The sequence below is a fragment of the Miniopterus natalensis genome, chromosome 16 (genome assembly GCF_054644295.1).
Source record: "Miniopterus natalensis isolate mMinNat1 chromosome 16, mMinNat1.hap1, whole genome shotgun sequence".
Taxonomy (NCBI): domain Eukaryota; kingdom Metazoa; phylum Chordata; class Mammalia; order Chiroptera; family Miniopteridae; genus Miniopterus; species Miniopterus natalensis.
The window spans coordinates 24,185,881-24,204,138 of record NC_142096.1 but is presented as its reverse complement, the minus strand read 5'-3'; the positions used below and the strand labels follow the sequence as shown (position 1 = coordinate 24,204,138).

The following is an 18,258-nucleotide window of genomic DNA, read 5'->3' as shown; positions in this document are numbered from 1 at the left end:
GCTGGATAGGTGCCCTTGCTGTGGGTTCCTGGGGTACTTCCCCCATGCTAGCACTTTTCACCCTGGGTTATGATGGTTTCTCTTCACAATTAGGCCAGAATCTCCATGAAGGCAGAGGTTATGCTGATTTTGATTATCAGCAAAGCCCCATCCATTGGTACAGTGCCTACCCTGTGGTGGGCACTCAATAAATATTTGATGAATACAAAGTTTTTGTTTTGTGTATCAACATATAAAACTCTATACTCTGATACTAAAGCCTAGATTTGAAAAGCCAGAAGCTGCTCCACCCTGGCCAGGTACTCAGTTGGTTCAAGTATCCTACCTCTAAGTCAAGGTTTCGGGTTTGATCCCAGGTCAGGGCACATACAAGAAGTAACCAATGGATGCACGAATAAGTGGAACAAAAATCAATGTTTCTCTTTTTCTCTCTCAAAAAAAAATGCTGCTCCAAGTAAGAACAATCAATCCATACTCCCTTCCTACGCTGCTTATTAATCAGTCTAGCTGTGCAGGCTGATTCTGTAGAAGTGCTGCCCCAATTAGTTTGAATACGTGAGATGGGTGAGGAGTTTGGACTTGAACTAATAAAGAGCTATTGTAGGTTAAGAAAGGTAGGCATGCAATTAAAATAGGGCTTTGAGAAGATTAGCCTCTTCTGGTATGCAGGAAAGAATGGGGGAATTTTTTTCCTTTTTTTTTTTTTACCCATTTTTTAAAGTGTGAGCAGATGACCAGACTAACATGAGCAATGAACCACAAGGCTTATTTTGCATAGATGGAGCCTATAGTCATTAACTCAACAAACATTTTTTGAGGTTCTACTGTGTTCTATGCCTAGAAAAGACAATAGATAAAGAGAGGTCAGAGGATCACAAGAGCCTGTCAAGCCATGCTAAGGACCTTGGGCTTGATATTACAAAAATGAAGAATGTACTTACATGTAGGAATGACAAGGGTCAGGTCTTTGCTTTAGATCACTTTGAAAGCAATATGGAGAATGGGTGGAGAAAGGGAGAGATCAAGGTGGCGGTAGAAAACTCTCTTAAAAGGGGCCACTGAAAAAGGCCAAAGATGATGAGAGCCTCAAGAGACTACAGTAGACATAGAACAGATGGGACAGGCTTGAGAAGTATTTAGGAGGTAAAATCAGGAGGACTTTGTAAATGATAGGGGGACAAAGTCTAGATGCTCTCCAGTTCCATAAGTTGAATAGGGACAATAAAAGGAAAATGAAATTGGTGAAAAGTGGATGTAAGGTATCAGGAAGAAGGTAAAGAAGATATATTTTGCTTTATACATGTTGACTTAGAACTACCTGTAGGGTAGCACCATGGAAAGCTAGTTATCTGGTAGTAGCCAGCTGGACATATGTTTGAAGGACAAAGGATAAAGGTCAGGATAGGAACCATGGATGTAAGAGTCATCAGCACAAGATGCTTGTAAACCAGAAAAGCAACTTCAATAGTCCAGACAGCTAGTGCAGCCCCCAAAAGGCAGTGGGATGAAGTAAGACACCTGGGGACACAACATTAGGCGCAATGGGGATATCATCTTAATGCTTTGTCAGAAGTCATCTCCAAAGAACTCTGTCTTTGCTATTTTCCAGATCTTCTCCCTTATAGCTTGTTTGGGCTAAATGCAGAAAAAGTTGTGGTATATGTCTTTCTTTGAAGTAATTAACAAAAGAGAAACAAAGTTAAGGCCATAAAATTTTATCCACTAAGAATACTATTATCTACTGACATTTATTGAACACCTACTGTACCTCAAGCACTAAGTGCTTTACAAGTATTATTTATTTTAAACTTAATAACAACCCTAGGAGTTATGTCCTATTACTATGCCTATGCCTATTCTACAGGTGAAAAAAACTAATTTTTAAGTGATGGATGAATCACTATTTGAACTATGGTCTGGGGAGGTCCAGACCTCCAGTCTTAACTACTGTAAGCATAATCTCTCACAGGAGCGAAAAACAGCTAATGAGTCACAAAGGCAATCTGCTCCTCCATAGGTAACAATGCCTATCAATGACATTTATTCCACTTGTAACCATTTTATAACATATACATTTTAAAGAAGTATTCTGTTTTTACATATGATTACACTAAAGTATGAACAAGGTTCTATTAAATGCCATAGTCCAAAGACTCATTTTGTTCTAATTATAAGAAAGAAACATTAAAACTGAAACCTGTCCTGGCTGGTATGGTTCAATGGTTGGAGCATCAGCCTGCATACTGAAGGGCTGTGGGTTCGATTCCCAATTGGGGCAGGATGTGTCTCTCTCACATCAATTTCTCTCTCCCCCTCTCTCTCTTCCCATTCCCCTCCCTTCCACTCTCTCTAAAAAAAAAATCTATAGAAAAAATATCTTCAGATGAGGATTACCAACCAAATAAACAAACAAAAACCCTGAAATCTAAGTGGTAAACTTTAGTGACATTAAAATAAAAGAAAATTGCCCTTTAAGCTCAAAATGTTAAGTCTCTAGCTAACTATTTCAGATTACATGAGAAAATGCTCCTTGCTTTTTTACCTGCAAAAATAAGTCTGAAAGTCAATAGGACAGGGCTACATCTGGTGGGTCCTAGAAATGTTTACAAGCAAATGCTGACCAGGGTAGTATAGAATTGCCCAACAAACATACAGTCTCCAACACAATCACTTACCTAGAAACTTCCATGTGACCCAAGCTTTATATTTTAACGATTAGGAAGTACATGAGACGAGACTTCATTAAGTATACACACCATCCATCTGTTTCATTAAAGATTTGGGAAACCTATCATTTTAAGAGAAGCCCTTCTACTTCTGTACATACTTACACAATAAACCATAATGACTCATAACCGCCATCCATTACCTAAGTGAGTATTTCACAACTTGTTTTCCACTTTTTCCTCCTTTTAAAACTGAACTTAAGGAAATGTACAGAGAATTATGATAAATGAACTTTAATAGTAAGAGTGTAAAATATAAAAAAAAACAAAACCCACAGTACATTTGGATGGCTTGCCTCCTAGTTTTTCCATGAAACCTCAAACAGGTATTTAAAGTGTATTCTTTTAATAGAGGTGGAAAAAATTGTTTTGGTTCTCATAATTTTAGCAGCTTTTACTTAAACAAGGTATACTACTGTGATATTGTGATTTATATTAAGCAATATATATATTTGGTCTTTGTCTGTTTATGGCACAGAGCTCCTAAAACCTTTGGAATTTTCCAAGTGATAAGATTGGCTAAGGTGAAATAAGTGTCTTTTGTTATTCATATAACAAGCCTCTTTCAATCACACCTGGGTTAATATTAATGAGTTTTTGGAAAGCTTCTAGGTAATTTAAGGATGGGTGCTGGCTGCCAGGGAAACCAATCTGATTAGATTAGAGGGTTGGAATTTTCTCTCCTCTAGGGAAGGAGAGAGGCTAGAGGTTGAATCAACCACCAATTGCCAATGATTTAATCCACCATGCCTGTATAACAAAGCCTCCATAAAACCCCAAAAGGATGGAGTTCAGGGAGCTTCTGCGTTGGTGCACATGGAGGTGTGGGGAGAGTGATGTTCCGTGATAGAGGGCATGAAAACTTCCTTGTCTCTTCTCACATACCTTGCCCTATGCATCTCTTCCATCTGGATATTCCTGAGTAATATCCTGTTATAATAAACCAGTTACCTGGTAAGTGAACTATTTTCCCAAGTTCAGTGAGCTGCTCTAGCAAATTAATTGGACCAGAGGAGGGAGTGGTGGGAAACTGATTTATAGCCTGTTGGTCAGAACAGGTAACAACCTGGACTTTTGACTGGTGGTTGAAGGTGGAGGAGGGGCAGTGATAGGGAACTAAGCCCTTAACCTGTGGAATCTCCAGGCAGGGTGTCAGAATTGGGTTAAATTGTAAAATACCTGGCTGGTATTTGGTGACAAGATTACAGAAAAATGTTCAGAGTGTTGCTTGTAGCGTAAAGGGAAACAAAAGAGAATTTCCTCCCTTTACAACTGTAAGAATATGATTCCACAGAGCATTATTTGAAGCCAGGGATTGGCTTCCTTTAAAAACAAAGATGACACCCTAGCCATTCTGGCTCAGTGGTTAGAGCGTCTGCTCACAGACTGAAGGGTCCCAGGTCTGATTCCAGTCAACAGCAGGTCAAGGGCACGACCTCAGTAGATCAGGGTGCCTGCAGGAGGCAGCCAATCAATGTGCCTCTTTCACATTGATGTTTTTTCTCTCTCTCTCCCCCTCCCTTCCACTCTCTCTAAAAAATCAATGGGGAAAAATATCCTCAGATGAGGATTACCAACAACAAAAAATAAAATCATTAGTTTAAAAAAAAGACAAAGAAAAACAAAGATGACCAACCATACTGATTCATTCTCTAACAGTCACACCACACATCAACATTGCAAAATGGTAGAAATGCTCCTAAAATTTACATTATCATTAAATTTTACCAGAAATCACACAGATCCAAAAACCAAATACAACAAAAAGCAGCAATAGTTTCTCTGACAGCTTTGCATGATCTGAGCCACACTTGCAACCTGTTTTCAGCTGTGATTCCTGCAGTGAATTCCGCCAGCGTCTTAGAACTTTTGCAAATTAAGTTGGAAGTACTTGTTCACCTCAATTCATCTCTGGTGAACGGCTGCGTGGAACTCTAAATTTAAGTACAACTGCATTACTGTTCTCTGATTAATGTAGAATAATTCTTGGATTCATGATAATGCCAGGCTAAATGACACTGCAAAGAAACTCTTTGTTTTCAAATAAATCAGTGGTTGGCTTTAGATGATGCAATAAAGAGTCTTATTCATCTAATGTACCCTAGTTAAAATTGTAAAAGTTGAGAAAAACAAAAACTTCCACCTCTGTTAAAAGAATAATCTTTATTTAAAGTTTCCCGCCCCCCCCCCAACATGAATTTAATAGAAACATTGCATTTTAGAGGTGGAAGGAATTTTGAGTAATTTACAGTCAGAGAAAATCAAGTCATTTGCTAAGGATCACTTAAGAAGTTAGTGGCAGATCTAACACTATAGCCTCGGCCTTCTAAATTCCTTAGCTGAGGCTATTAAATATTATAGAATATTATGGACAGGGTAATATCAGCCAATTTTTAAGCAGGCAATTTATCAAGTGCCTACTTTGTGCCTTTCACTATGCCAAGCATTTTCACATCTATCATCTCTTAACTAAGAGAATTCATAAGATTGAAAAAGACTTAACGAAACAATCACATTCACTCCTTTGGACATCCAGTGTTGCCAACAGAGAATATTGCCACATGATCCAAATGGAAAGAGGTAATTCAATTACTGCACTAACTACATTACTGAAGGGGATGTGTTCCAACAACACACTCACTCTCAGTAATTTCCCTCCCAGAGGTAGATATAGATTAGAAAGTCTCAATGCATGTCTGGGTACTGTCCTCTTTGCCAAGACCTATAAAGGCTTCTGCAGCTACTTCCTCCTCCTTCATCCAATTCTATATTTTTTTCTACTACCATTCTTTTTTATTCTACTGTAGCTGCTGTTTGTTCTCCAGTATATGGTTTCTTCTGAACTGCCATCCCCTCTGATAATCTAGAAATCTAGGTAATCTAGAAATGATGTAGAACTTCTCCTCTACATTCTGACCTATACCCTTTATCTACCCAGGCCAATGGCCTTCCAAAACAGTCACTGTTAGATGACAGAATTCATTAAATGAGAGATAACTCTTCCCGGCCAGCATGGCTCAGTGGTTAAGTGTTGACCTATAAACCAGGAGGTCACAGTTCGATTCCCAGTCAGCCAGGTTATGGGCTGGATCCCCAGTGTGGAGTGTGCAGGAGGTGGCCAATCAATGACTCTCTCTCATCACTGATGTTTCTGTCTCTCTCCCTCTGCCTTCCTCTCTCTGAAATCAATAAAAACAAATTAAAAAAAAAATGAGAGAGAACTCTAACTACAAATACAGTAGGGTTTTTTAAAAAAAATACTAAAATGTGGGTATTTGCTTTTTTATAATTTCAAAGCAATAATTTACTTTTAAAATAGTGAATAATTTCTATATGTGCTGCAAGGCAAAGTCAAATTATATTGTCTTCACAAATACATGGTGCTAAATTGTCAGAGAATTTTTAGTTGAGAAAAAGAATTTACTGGTATTCATACTGTTGGGGAGGAAGAAATTTTTCTCCAACATTTTAGGTTCTTCTGGCTAGTCTAAGAAATTGATTTGAGACACATTAACAGGAAAAAACTAGCCAAATTTAATTATGTATGCACATACGGGGTGGGGGTCCCATAAGAACATGGGGGCCCAAGGTCAAGGTCAGGGTGTGCAGGTGAGGCTTATATGCCATCTTGAGCATACTTTTTATGATTTCTGTCCTTTAAAGTTAATGAGGCCTTTTTATGTCCCATTATATGGGCTATCCTAGAGAATATTTCATTTGTACATGAAGAGAAATGTATTTTGCTTTTGTTGAAAGAAATTATAGAAGACCTTAATAAATGAAAACACAATCCACGTTCATGTATCTAAAGACTAAATATAGTTAAGATGGCAATACTCTCCAAATTGATCTATAGATTCAGTGCAATTCCTATCAAAATCCCAGTTGCCATTCTTTCATAAATTGACATGCTGACTATAAATTCTTATGAAAATGCAATGGACGCAAAATAGAGCATTCTGGAAAAAGAAGAACAAAGTTGGAGGACTTGACTTTCCCAATTTCAAAACTTATTATAAAGACACACTAAGCTAATTAAGACAGGGTGGCACTGGCATTAGGACAGATAGATCAATAGACTAGATTTGAGAGTACAGAAATAAACCCTTATATTTATGATCAACTGATTTTTCACATGGATGCCAAGATAATTCAATGGGGAAAGAACAGGCTTTTCAACAACCAGTGCTGAGACAACTGGATGTCCGCATGCAAAAGAATGAAGTTGGATCCCTACCTCACACCATAAATAAAAGTTAACTTAAAATAGATCATACATCTAAAGTAAGAGCTAAAACTATAACGTTCTTAGAAGAAAACAGTATTAAATCTCTGTGACCTTGAGTTAGGCAATAATTTCTGAGATGATATGACACCAAAGCACAAATGACAAATGAAAAAAGAAATATATTAGACTCCCTCAAAATTAAAACCTTTTGTGTCTCAAGGGAAACCATAAAGAAAGTGAAAAAAGAAATGGAAGAATTTCCATTCTCCTACAGAATGGAAGAAATATTTGTAAATCATATATCTGATAAGTAATATGCATCTAGCACATACAAAAAAACTTTTACAATCAACAAAAAAAGACAAATATCCCAATTTAAAAACAGCAAAGGACTTGAATAGACATTTCTCCAGAGAAGATATACAAATGGTCAATAAGCACTTGAAAGGTGCTCAACATCATTAGTCATTAGGAAAATGCAAATCAAAACTTCAGTGAGATACCATGTCACATCCACTAAAATGACTAAAGTAAAAAAGACAGACAAAAGATGTTGGAGTGGAGAAATCTGAACCCTCATACATTACTGGTGGGGTTGTAAAATAGTGCAGATACTGAAAAGTTTGGCAATTCCTCAAAAAGTTAAACAGAGTTACCAGAGGACCCAGCAATTCTGCTCTTAGTTATCACCCAAGAGAAATGAAAACATATGTCTACACAAAACTTCAGCTGAATATTTATAGCAGTATTATTCATAATTGCTAAAAAATGGAAATAACCCATTCGGATTATTTCCATTAACAGATTAGTAAATAAGCAAAATATGGTACACTGATGCAATTGTTTTCAGTGATAACAAGAAATGAAATACTACATTTTACAACATGCGTGAACCTTAAAAACAGTACGCTAAGTGAAATAAACCAGTCACAGAAGACCACATACTGCATGGTTTCATTTTTTATGAAATATCCAGAATATGCAAATCTATATTTAGAGAAAGTCAATTCCTAGCTGCCGGGGCTGGGGGAAGAAAAGACTGGAGGGTGGGAGTTACTGCTACTGGGTCCAGGGTTTCTTCTGGGAATGATAAAAATGGTCTGGAATTAGATAGTGATGATGACTGCTCTACCTTGTGACTGATCTACGGAACTGTATACTTTAAAAAGGTGAATTTACTGGCATATAAATTAAGCCCCAATAAAGCTTTTATTTAAAGTATTAAGTGTAAGGAACTTCCGTGTATGCTATGGGTTTATTGTCTTCTTTCACTATCTGTGACCTTTTTAAACTATTCTAATCATTTCAATTTCTTCAGAACCTTTCTCACCATCTTTGCCCAGAACATAAAAAGATTTTATTAGGTAAAAGAATCATAGGATTTCAGACCTAAAATGTTCTTTTATTCTTACTTGGTATCTTATATTCTTACTTGGTATGCTGATTGCTCTATTTCCAAGGATTAATATAAGTGGTGCTGGCTATCATCATTAAGGAATTTTAGAACATGACAACGGCATTTGTTAGAGTTGGAGAAGTTCACTGGCCATTGGGTAACAGGAGTGTAACAGGTCAGCAGATAATATAAGATCTTCAAATTCTGTGGGTTCAAAATTGAACACATTTAGCAATTAAATTTAGAATTTTAAGCCCTTTTCTATTAAGCAGGCATATATAATATTTAAAACATTTTCAGTCAGTTTTCTTCCTGAAGTCTGGCAGCAGTTTCTAGATTACAACATTGATATAATCACAGATTGATAAAGTAAAAATGAAAAGCCAGTTTTCAAACTCATTTAATGACTGCCTCATCAGCAGATGGTAATCTGAGTAATCTCTAAATCAGTTCTGCCTGTTCTTTCTGATGAGGGGCTTGGAGAGGAGTCAACCTTTACCTCTTCTCAAAGGCTTAGGGGCCCTCCTGGTAAAGACAAGTAGACCTATTCGGAACAGCTCTCCTGTGTTGGCCAGGCATGGCTACCTTCGAAACCTTACTAAGCCTCAATTTGCTCATCTGTAAAATAAAACTACCCACTTACCCCACAGTTAGTATGATTATTTAATAAAACAGTGTCACTAAAACACCCAGCACATGGTAGGTACTCAATATTAGTTCCTTTCTCTTTGCTCTCCTCAGTGTAAAACACAGGTCAAAAATGACAAAAATACTGATGAAAGAGACTATTTGGCTTAGCCTGTACCAAAAAGAGCAGAATTATTTAACTACTAAAAGTAAACCAACCTTTATTTTCTAAAAGAACCAAACTAATATAATATTAAGTAGGTAAATTATAATCATGGTGATAAGATCCAAGATAACATAGGGGGAAAAATCAACTAACTTTGCACTGACTATGTTGGTATTGTCTCACAGCTTCATTAGGAAATGATTGAGTATCCAGTTGGCAGAATACAGCAGATAATTTCAGTTAAATGGTTCTTTGAATAAGCCAACAATAACTTAAGGCTTGGCCTCATTTGCAGCATCATAATTTCCTAAGGGAAGGATTCATAATAAATCTTAGTCATAACACTTGAGGAGCCAGGTCAAGATGCCTGCAAAATACTACTAGTCCTTTGAGACAAGACTACACATGCATTCTTTTTATTTTTTAGATACTTTAAAAAATTTTTTATTTTTCAATTACAGTTTACATTCAATTAGTTTCAGGTGTATAGCATAGTGGTTAGACAATCATATACTTTACAAAGTGTTTCCCCCAATATTTCCAGTACCCACCTGGAACCATACATAGTTATTGTAATATTATTGACTATATTTCCTTTGCTGTATTTTACATCCCGTGACTATTTTGTAACTACCAATCTGTACTGCTTAATCCCTTCACCTTTTCCACCATTCCCCAACCCTCCTCCTCACACATGCATTCTTTAAAAAAAAGATTTGTAACAACTTTACTTATAGACATATGGGAAAGGTACAATGGAAATACACAGACCTACATTTTTTTAAGACAAGGAACCTGCAGACATGATTTTTAAAACTGCTTTTACAATGAGTTACATATTCAAATGGTTCAAGAACCAAGAATATATAAAAGAGATTCAATAAAAAGTCTGCTTCCCACCCCTGTCTCTAACCACCCAGTTCTCACCACCCAATCCCAAATAAATAAACACTTAATTTCTTATGTGTCCTTCAGAGCCTTTTTAAGCTTAGACAAAAAAAGCAAAAACATATTCTTATTTTTTCCCTTGTTTTTCTACACAGAGGTAGCAATTTATACATATTCTGCATCTCCAAAGCAAATTCCTAATCTTAAAATGTCCAGTGAAAGTAACAAATAAATTCAGTGGGATAGGGACTTCTGTTCACATTTGAGTGGATTTTTAAAAGAGAAACAGAAATAATTGTTAATGAAAATCAAAAATAAAGGAAATCTAAAGGGGAAACAAAATTCAAGGGGAAAGGGGAACAGAGTTTTATAAATTTCTTAAAAATTCTTGTCTGCTAAAACATTCATGTGTCTTATCTTTCATGAATTAAAAAAAATCATTCCCTTACAGCCAAAAAAAAATTTTAAACCAAATATTCACGAGAAGAAAGAGTGAGGGTAAAAGAACAATTAGAAAAAAGAGAAAGGTACTTGCGTTGGAATGGACTAAAAAATGTCAACTATGCACAACTATGTACACTTAGAACTACAAAACCAAGAACCATTTAAAAAAATTATACCAAAGTCTTAACTTCTGAATATTTATTTACAATGGTCCCAGTTCAAATAAGCAGATAATAAGAACATTCATGTTTAAGCCATCATGAATTTTAGTGCCCTGTTGTTTGGAGGCTGAATGTCTTTTCAAAACCTTTTTCATTCATGTTTATGAGAAAATAGGCCTTTGGTCTCCGTTCAGTTTAAGTAGCTATTGTCTCGGTGTGGAGCTCCTCATATCTGGCCAAAGCACCTTTACAGGTGAGCTGAAATTGGTATGAAGTCAGCCTCCTCTACCTCTCATGAGAGTCTACAAAGCAATGGAACATTCCTGCAAACAGTATTGCTTCTTCGCTAACTCCCAGGAATGGATAACTAATTTATGCTTCCCACCAACGCATAGCTCTGCTGATGAAAATCTAGGAAGATTTTGGAAGGGTTTGGAATCCTGATACACCACTTCTCAGATTGCTAATCTTTGGTTTAAGATAGCCTTCTTCTGCAACTTCAAAACAAAGATGTTGCTTTTAAACCAGATATCCAGAATTTTGTATGTATTCTCTGAAGGGAGCAGTGGTCTTAATTAGGAGTTAGCTTTAAGACTAAAACACTCTCTAGTCAATCCATAATATGGCTAACATCTTCAGTAGGGAAAAAAAATAACACAAAGCAATGCTATTGCAATGACATGAACAAAAAAATTATAAATAGTTTTAGATTTTATTGTACATGCCAGTGCTTTAAAAAAACACACAGCTTATTTAGAGAAGAGGAGGTGGGTGGAGACTTCTGTGGAAATTTTGAGAGGAATTACTGGGTATTCTCAAGGGCTTTGAAGGTTGAAACCACTGGTTTTTTATAATGTCTACCTTTCCTCCCAAACTGAAAGCTTTCCTTTTCCTTATTAAAGGCCTGTTCTTAACTATACCACCATGATTAGTATCTTTTTTTGCTCAAGATCAAAATGAAGGAGTAGAGTAGAAAAAGGCCAGAGAAATTTTCTTAAAGCAAAAGTTGCCCTGGCCAGTGTGGCTCAGTTGGTTGGAGCATCATCCTGTGTGCCTAAGGGTAGTGGGTTCAATTCCCAGTCAGGGCACATACCCAGGCTGTGTGTTCGATTGCCGGTTGGGGCAGGTATGGGAGGAAACCAATCAATATTTCTCTCTCACATCCATGTTTCATTCTCGCCCTCTCCTTCCCTCACTCTCTCTTAAAAAAAAAACAAAACACAATAACAATGAAAAAAACCCAATAATTATTTTTAAAAAAGCAAAAGCTGGAAGAAAAGGGAAAAAAGTACTAAACTCTCAGAAAGTTAGGGGGCGGGGAGGACACAAAAAGATATAGGAGCCAAGTGTGGGTAACAACTTGTGCACATTCGAAGTAGAAGAAGAAAAAGGGGGTGGGGAGGTGTTAGCCCAGACAGATGCTGTCTGGAAAATCTGGTGGTATTATAACTAGGGAGTTGTATACATGAAATTATACGAAGTCAAGTGTTACTAACTCTGAGAGCCTATAATATATTAGGATCACAACAGACTTCAAAGTCACCTATTTCTACCATTGTTTGGAGCTTTGTTAGACCAATTATTTTTTTTAAAGTACTTATTAGGAGACTATTTCACAACTTGTAAAGATCAGCTGTTCTGATTTTTAACTAAACTCAACACTTTTTTCTTGGTTCACGTCTATTTCTGCTTCTTTAGTGATCACAATAAATTATGTGTGAATATTCTGTTATTTCTCTTCTTAAATATCTTTTATCTTAGATACACTTAAAATACAAATATTGACTGACCTCCATTAGGAGATATGCTTTATGCTGATTTGGATGAATCTGTCAGTCCATCCACACACCCTCACTTCATCCCCTTTATGAGCAGTAGTATAAATTCCCAAGTGTTATCCAGGCTTGGGGTATGGCAGGTGGCCAGGAAACACAGCAACATAACTGGTTTAAAAGTGCATGGAATCAATGACGTTTGTTGGCTATATAAAACATGATTCTTCAACCAATAAAGCAAGCCTTCATAAGAAATTGTTTAAAATGGTATTGAAAATATGGATATGCACACACAAATAAAAGTTTAGAAAGATATACTCTAAAATGCTGATAGTAATTATTGACTGGTAGGTTTACTGGTGATTCTTATTTTCTCTTTTTCTTTTAATTTTTCTTTAAAAATGTATTACTTTGGTGATTTAAACATATTTTAAAAGGTACAAAAGAGTGAACATATAAATAATAGAAATAGAAAATTGATAATTTATTAACTATAAAGTGGACTACTATGCAGCTGTCAAAACTAATGGTGTACATTTATCGATGTCGCTGATAAAGTGTTAAATAAGAAACAAAAGAACATATTGTGTATAATATGTTTCAAAAAAAACCCACCACAAACTCTGTATGTTTACAGATACACAGGTTTATATACACATGGGGAAAAGACTAGACGGCTATAAAAACTTAGCAATGGTTATCTTTCATGGTTAAGATCGAAATGGAGACGATTTCATTTTCCTTCTCACTTCCCATGCTTCTCAACCTCTTGAATTTAAGAGCATACATGCCTTTGTAATTAAAAATAATGTTTGGAATATTTAAGAAACAAAACTAAAATAAAAATGGGGGGAAAAGGTGACAGACATACAGTGTTTTCTTGGGGAACTGAGGATATGATCCCTATAGTCCCTTTTAGCTGGCCATATATATAATATACATGTGCATTATATCATGTCTATCTACAGATCCTATATATATGTTTGCCTGCATGTGTGGATGCTGAGTTGGAAACAGGATCATTTTAAGTTAACTTTAATCTATTTTATTTTAAAAACAGGGAGGTAAATAACTAGAGTAATAAAGTTTTTTCTCATTTTTGAACTCAAGCAAACAATTAGTCAAGTCCTAGGGAAGCTCCACTTTACTTGAGGATGTTTCATCCAGACTGGCTAGTCCATCAGTGAGTCCGATTTTGTGTGTGAATATATATTAAGTCTATTTTACCTATAGGAAAACAATCTTTGATACTGACTGGCACAGCAAATGTATCAGGAACTTGAATAACAGCAATAAACTTGAATCATATTCATTATTATATGCTATGGAAATACAATGTCAGTTATTTAAACTCATAAAACATTGAAAAGAATGACATTCTCTTCAGCATTACAGGCAGACAGAAAAGAGTAAGGCTTTAAAAAGGTAAAAAATCCAGGACTTTACTCAGCCAAAAGCCTGTTAAATCCCCTTACTCTCAGTTTAAAGCCTGGAAACCAGCTCTCCACATTTTAATTATCTGCAAACAAATGCATTTTGTTTTCTGAAGAAACAGCTACCTATAATGACACTTCTGTACTTGGTGGTACAAAGGAACTCTGCCTTCCAATATCATATGCTGATAAGATGTTTATAATTCAGATTTTCTTTGATCCCATATAGGTCTTCCCTATATTTCTGATCCCATTGGGAGAGGCAGAGCAGCAATCTGCATGAATACTCCACCATGAGATCTCATTAATAACTCTTGCTTCACCTTCCATCATACTTACATATTAACAATTTCTCATCCTACAATTCCCTTAATATAATCACCCTTCTTTAGCTCACCTGTCACCCCCACCCAAGGCAAACAGACTTGGGTTTTGAATAATAGAAGAAATAGTGGCTAAAAGGAGGTAAACTAAGGCAGGTTTTCAGGACCCGTGGGAAACAGGAAAGGCAATGGTACACTGTTCCCTTTGAAAACTCCCTGGCTCAGCTTCAGACAGGCAATAAAATTGTACTCTTCTGAATCAGCCTTAAACATCTGATTTCTCTGTTGTCTTCCTCCACGATGATAATTAACTAAAAGTTAGTACTGAGTTAAAATGACTTTGCCATGAACTACAAGTTGTGGAATCGGCACCTCTTAGATTTACTACTTTCCTCCATGAAATAGAAGAAAGAAAAATGGTGAAATGAGAACAAAGATGCCATCGTAAGGAATGGAACAGATAAAGGAAAACAGACATTCAGTCCCTTAAAATAATGGGAGAGCTGTTTCTGTCAGGAACAACATGTTACATAATTTGAGTTTCATGAATCAGCAGTTTAGTCAGTAATTTACATGAATTTAAAACGAGAGAAAACATGAGGACTGGAAAAGGTAAAGTGGTTTCTGAGACAAGGCAGGTTTCAAAAGTATTTTATTCCACCCACACACAGAAGAACACTGACAGGCAGATGACTCAGTATGGCTTTTTAAGGGTTTCTTACCACCTAATACCCATCATGGGAAAGGCCATCCCATCTCCCATTTTTCTCTTCTCAATTTCTCCCACCAGGTAATGGCCATAGTTTCCTCTCTAATTGAAGGTTTTCCATCTGGAGGTCACATACTTTAGAATACAGAGTTATGCTTAAAGGATATAAATAGTTGAGGGCTCTGGGAGGTGTGGCTCAGTGGTTGGAGTGTCGGCCTGCACACCGAGGGGTCTTGGGTTCGATTCCGGTCAAGGGCAAGAACCTGGGTCGCAGGTTCAACTCCCTGCTCCCTGTTGGGGTACGTGTGGGAGGCAACCAGTCAATGTGGCTCACTCACATCGATGTTTCTCTCTCTCTCTCTCTCTCTCCCCTTCCCTCCCTTCCTTTACTTTTTCGCTCTGAAAAACCAATGGAAAAAATATCCTCAGGTGAGGATTACAAAAAGAGAAAAAAATAGTTGAGGTGTTGTTTTTTTTTTAAAAAAGACAGATCTATACTAAAGTAATTGCAACATTTTGAGAAACACATTAGTAATGTCAGACACTTCAAAAAATTACAATACCTAGGATCACTGTATTTGAACCTGATCATAATTCTAAGTAGCTTAATTGAGTTCACTGACATGGAAAACCTATAGTGATTTGTTGTCCTTAAAAACGACCTTAACTGAGCAGGGAGAGATAAGAAAGCTGTCAACACAAACCCTAAAACCATGTGTCCAGTTTAAACTCTCTCCAAATCAGAGGAGGAAAGAATGTTTGGGAGAAAGAATAACCAACCTATTTGCTTTTTAAAAAAACCAGAGAGGATTAATCCTAAGAAATGAGTCCAAAGGGCACTGTCATCCTTTTGAAGAAAGCCTGTGTATCAGACAGATACTGTTTGAAATAACAGAGAGACATTGGGTTAGGCCTGGAAATTTTTTTTCTTTTTTAGAAAATCCTCACCCAAGGATATTTTTTTCCATTGCTTTTCAGAGTGGAAGGGACGAAGAGGAGAGAGAGAGAAAAACATCAATGTGAGAGAGGCACATCTATTGGTTGCCTCCCACACACACCCCAACTAGGGCTGGGGATCGAGCCTGAAACCAAGGTACGTGCCCTTGGCCGCTGGAGTGGAACCCGGGACCCTTCAGTAGGGCAGGCCTGGAAGTCTTTTTAGGTTCAAGTCAATTATGGTACCTGAGAGGAATATGTTTTGAAAGAGCAAGAAATATGAAGTCATTTGGAGTCATTCATTCCACAAATGTCTATTACAGGTTGGCACGTGCCAGGCACTGTCCACATACCTGCTCTCTATTCAAGCTCTGCCTCTTACCAGCTGTGCAATCCAGGGTAAAGCTTTCCAACATTTCTATGCCTCAGTTTCCAGAACAAAAATGGCTGCCAACCTCACACGGTCTCTCTGAAGAGCAAATAAGTATGTCTGAAAGCATCTTGTAAACCATGAAAGTGTTAGTTGTCATTTGACTTAAGTGAATTCATGAAATCCACTAATGTCTGTTGTGCCATAAATTATATCAGGGAAAGTGAGCCTTCCTGCTTCTAGGACACTTCATAATCCTATTAAATAAGGCTTAGGGTCTCATTTAATAATCTCCCCAGAAATTTAAATATATGAGAGAGAGAGAGAGAGAGAGAGAGGGCTCGTATGACGTTCAGATCTTCACATTAGACTCATAATCACCATAATGACAAGAACCATGTCTGTTTTATTCACTAATCTGATCATCAGGCCAAGGCATGCCTTTAAAGAGGGCACTTTATTCTGGAAAAATATTTTCTCTATATATCTGCAAACCACAAAGTGGACATCTACAAGGTTCTCTCTTGGAGTGCATTTCACTTTCAACCTGACCCTTAAATCTAAACTGCAGTCATATCAATTCTCAAACAGATTAGGAACAAAAGTTCCTTTTAAAAACAAAATTAGGCTCCAAGTAGTAGCCGTTGAAGAAAGGGGGAAGTTCTGGTCTCTCCAGAGTTAGCTAACAGGGGCATGATGTAGGATAAGAAAGGCTGCCTTGTAGAAGATACTAGGGATCTGGCTGGCTGAGATCTGCAAGGAAGAGGTACAGAGGAGGGGTAGTTCCAGACTCCCCTCCCCCAGGGAATGGAAGGGTGGTGGCTGTCTTACAAGGGGTCCAGAAGGCATACACAATCCTAAAAAAAAAAAAAAAAAAAAAAAGCCTAAAACTTCCTCTCATGTTTCCAGCTCTTGCAGTGACATTGGGGATCTGATGTGTGCACAGCCTCTTCATTGCTAGAACCGCTATAATTTAGTATTTTGAGTTAACAATTTGAGTTAATATTTATAAAGCACTTAGAAAGAGCCCAGCACACAGTAAGGACTATCAAAGTGTTTGTTAAATAAGTGAGGCACTTTTCAGATTGGCTGGGTGACACCTCAACCTAATGAAAAAGTACAACAGTCTCGTATTTTTTTTACCTTGATAAAGATTTAGAAACTGCAGTTCTCTGTATTTTTTCCTGCATCTCAAGTGTCCCCTATACCGTCTCTTGTGCAGAATCAAAATTCTACTCCTGGCTCAGAAATCACTGTGCAAAAGTCAATAATGAAAGGGTTTAAGTCACAAGAGACGAATTCTTTCTCTTTTCTCTTCCCAAGTAACCACCACGAAAAAGTACCAAATCTAAAAATCGCAAAGCACTTCTAGATGGTACATACCGGGAATCAACAGTCAGATTCACTTGAAAAGAGACGGAGGGGGTTCAAGTCACAGAGAACTTAAAAGGGCAGCAACGCACTCAAGTGTCAGACCGCAGGTCCGCTGACCACAGGTCAGAGCTCCCCCCAGGCCTCCTCCGTCCACGCTCCCCCCAGGCCTCCCCCACGCGCAGGTGACCCGCACCCACCTCCCCCCTAGGCGGGGTGCCCCAGCCTCCGCGCCCGAAGCTGCGCTCGGCTTAATTAACAATGTCCGTCCGACGCCACCGCCCGGGAGCGCAGGAATCGAAAAGCACGGTCTGAATTCACCTCCAGGGAACAAAGCGCGCGAACTCTCCGAGTCGGGGGCTGGGCGGGAGTACTTTTCCCTCCCGACCTACTTGGAGGATTGCGGGCTCGGGGCGGGGGAGCTGCCGGGAGACCCGGGACAGGCGCGTCTGCCCCACCGAGAGGCAGCGGTCGAGGCCCGGGCACCCCTCGCCCCGCCCCGTCTCTCCCGCCCGGGGCCTCCGACCGCGCCGCACGCGCGCGGCCCCTGCGCCCACTCACCCTCCTCGGGGGCCGGCGGTCCCGCACCTCCCCGGCTCCGCGGCGCTGCCTCCCCGCGCGCCGGGCGCGGAGCCGAGCGCACTCCCGCTTCCTCCTTCCCGGCAGGGCGGCCGGGCGCCGCGCTTCCTCCCTGACGCGTCACCG

General features: G+C 38.3%; 1 protein-coding gene across 2 annotated transcripts in view; it reads right to left on the bottom strand.

Moving 5' to 3' along the window:
- Nucleotides 1–18,156, bottom strand: part of SGK3 (serum/glucocorticoid regulated kinase family member 3) — an 89,477-nt gene extending 71,321 nt beyond the window's left edge. For both annotated transcript variants that reach the window (XM_087825413.1, XM_087825411.1), the window contains exon 1: nucleotides 18,115–18,156. The gene's annotated coding sequence lies outside the window, so the exon portion shown is untranslated. The remainder of the gene's footprint in view (nucleotides 1–18,114) is intronic.
- Between the last annotated feature and the right edge of the window lie 102 nt (nucleotides 18,157–18,258).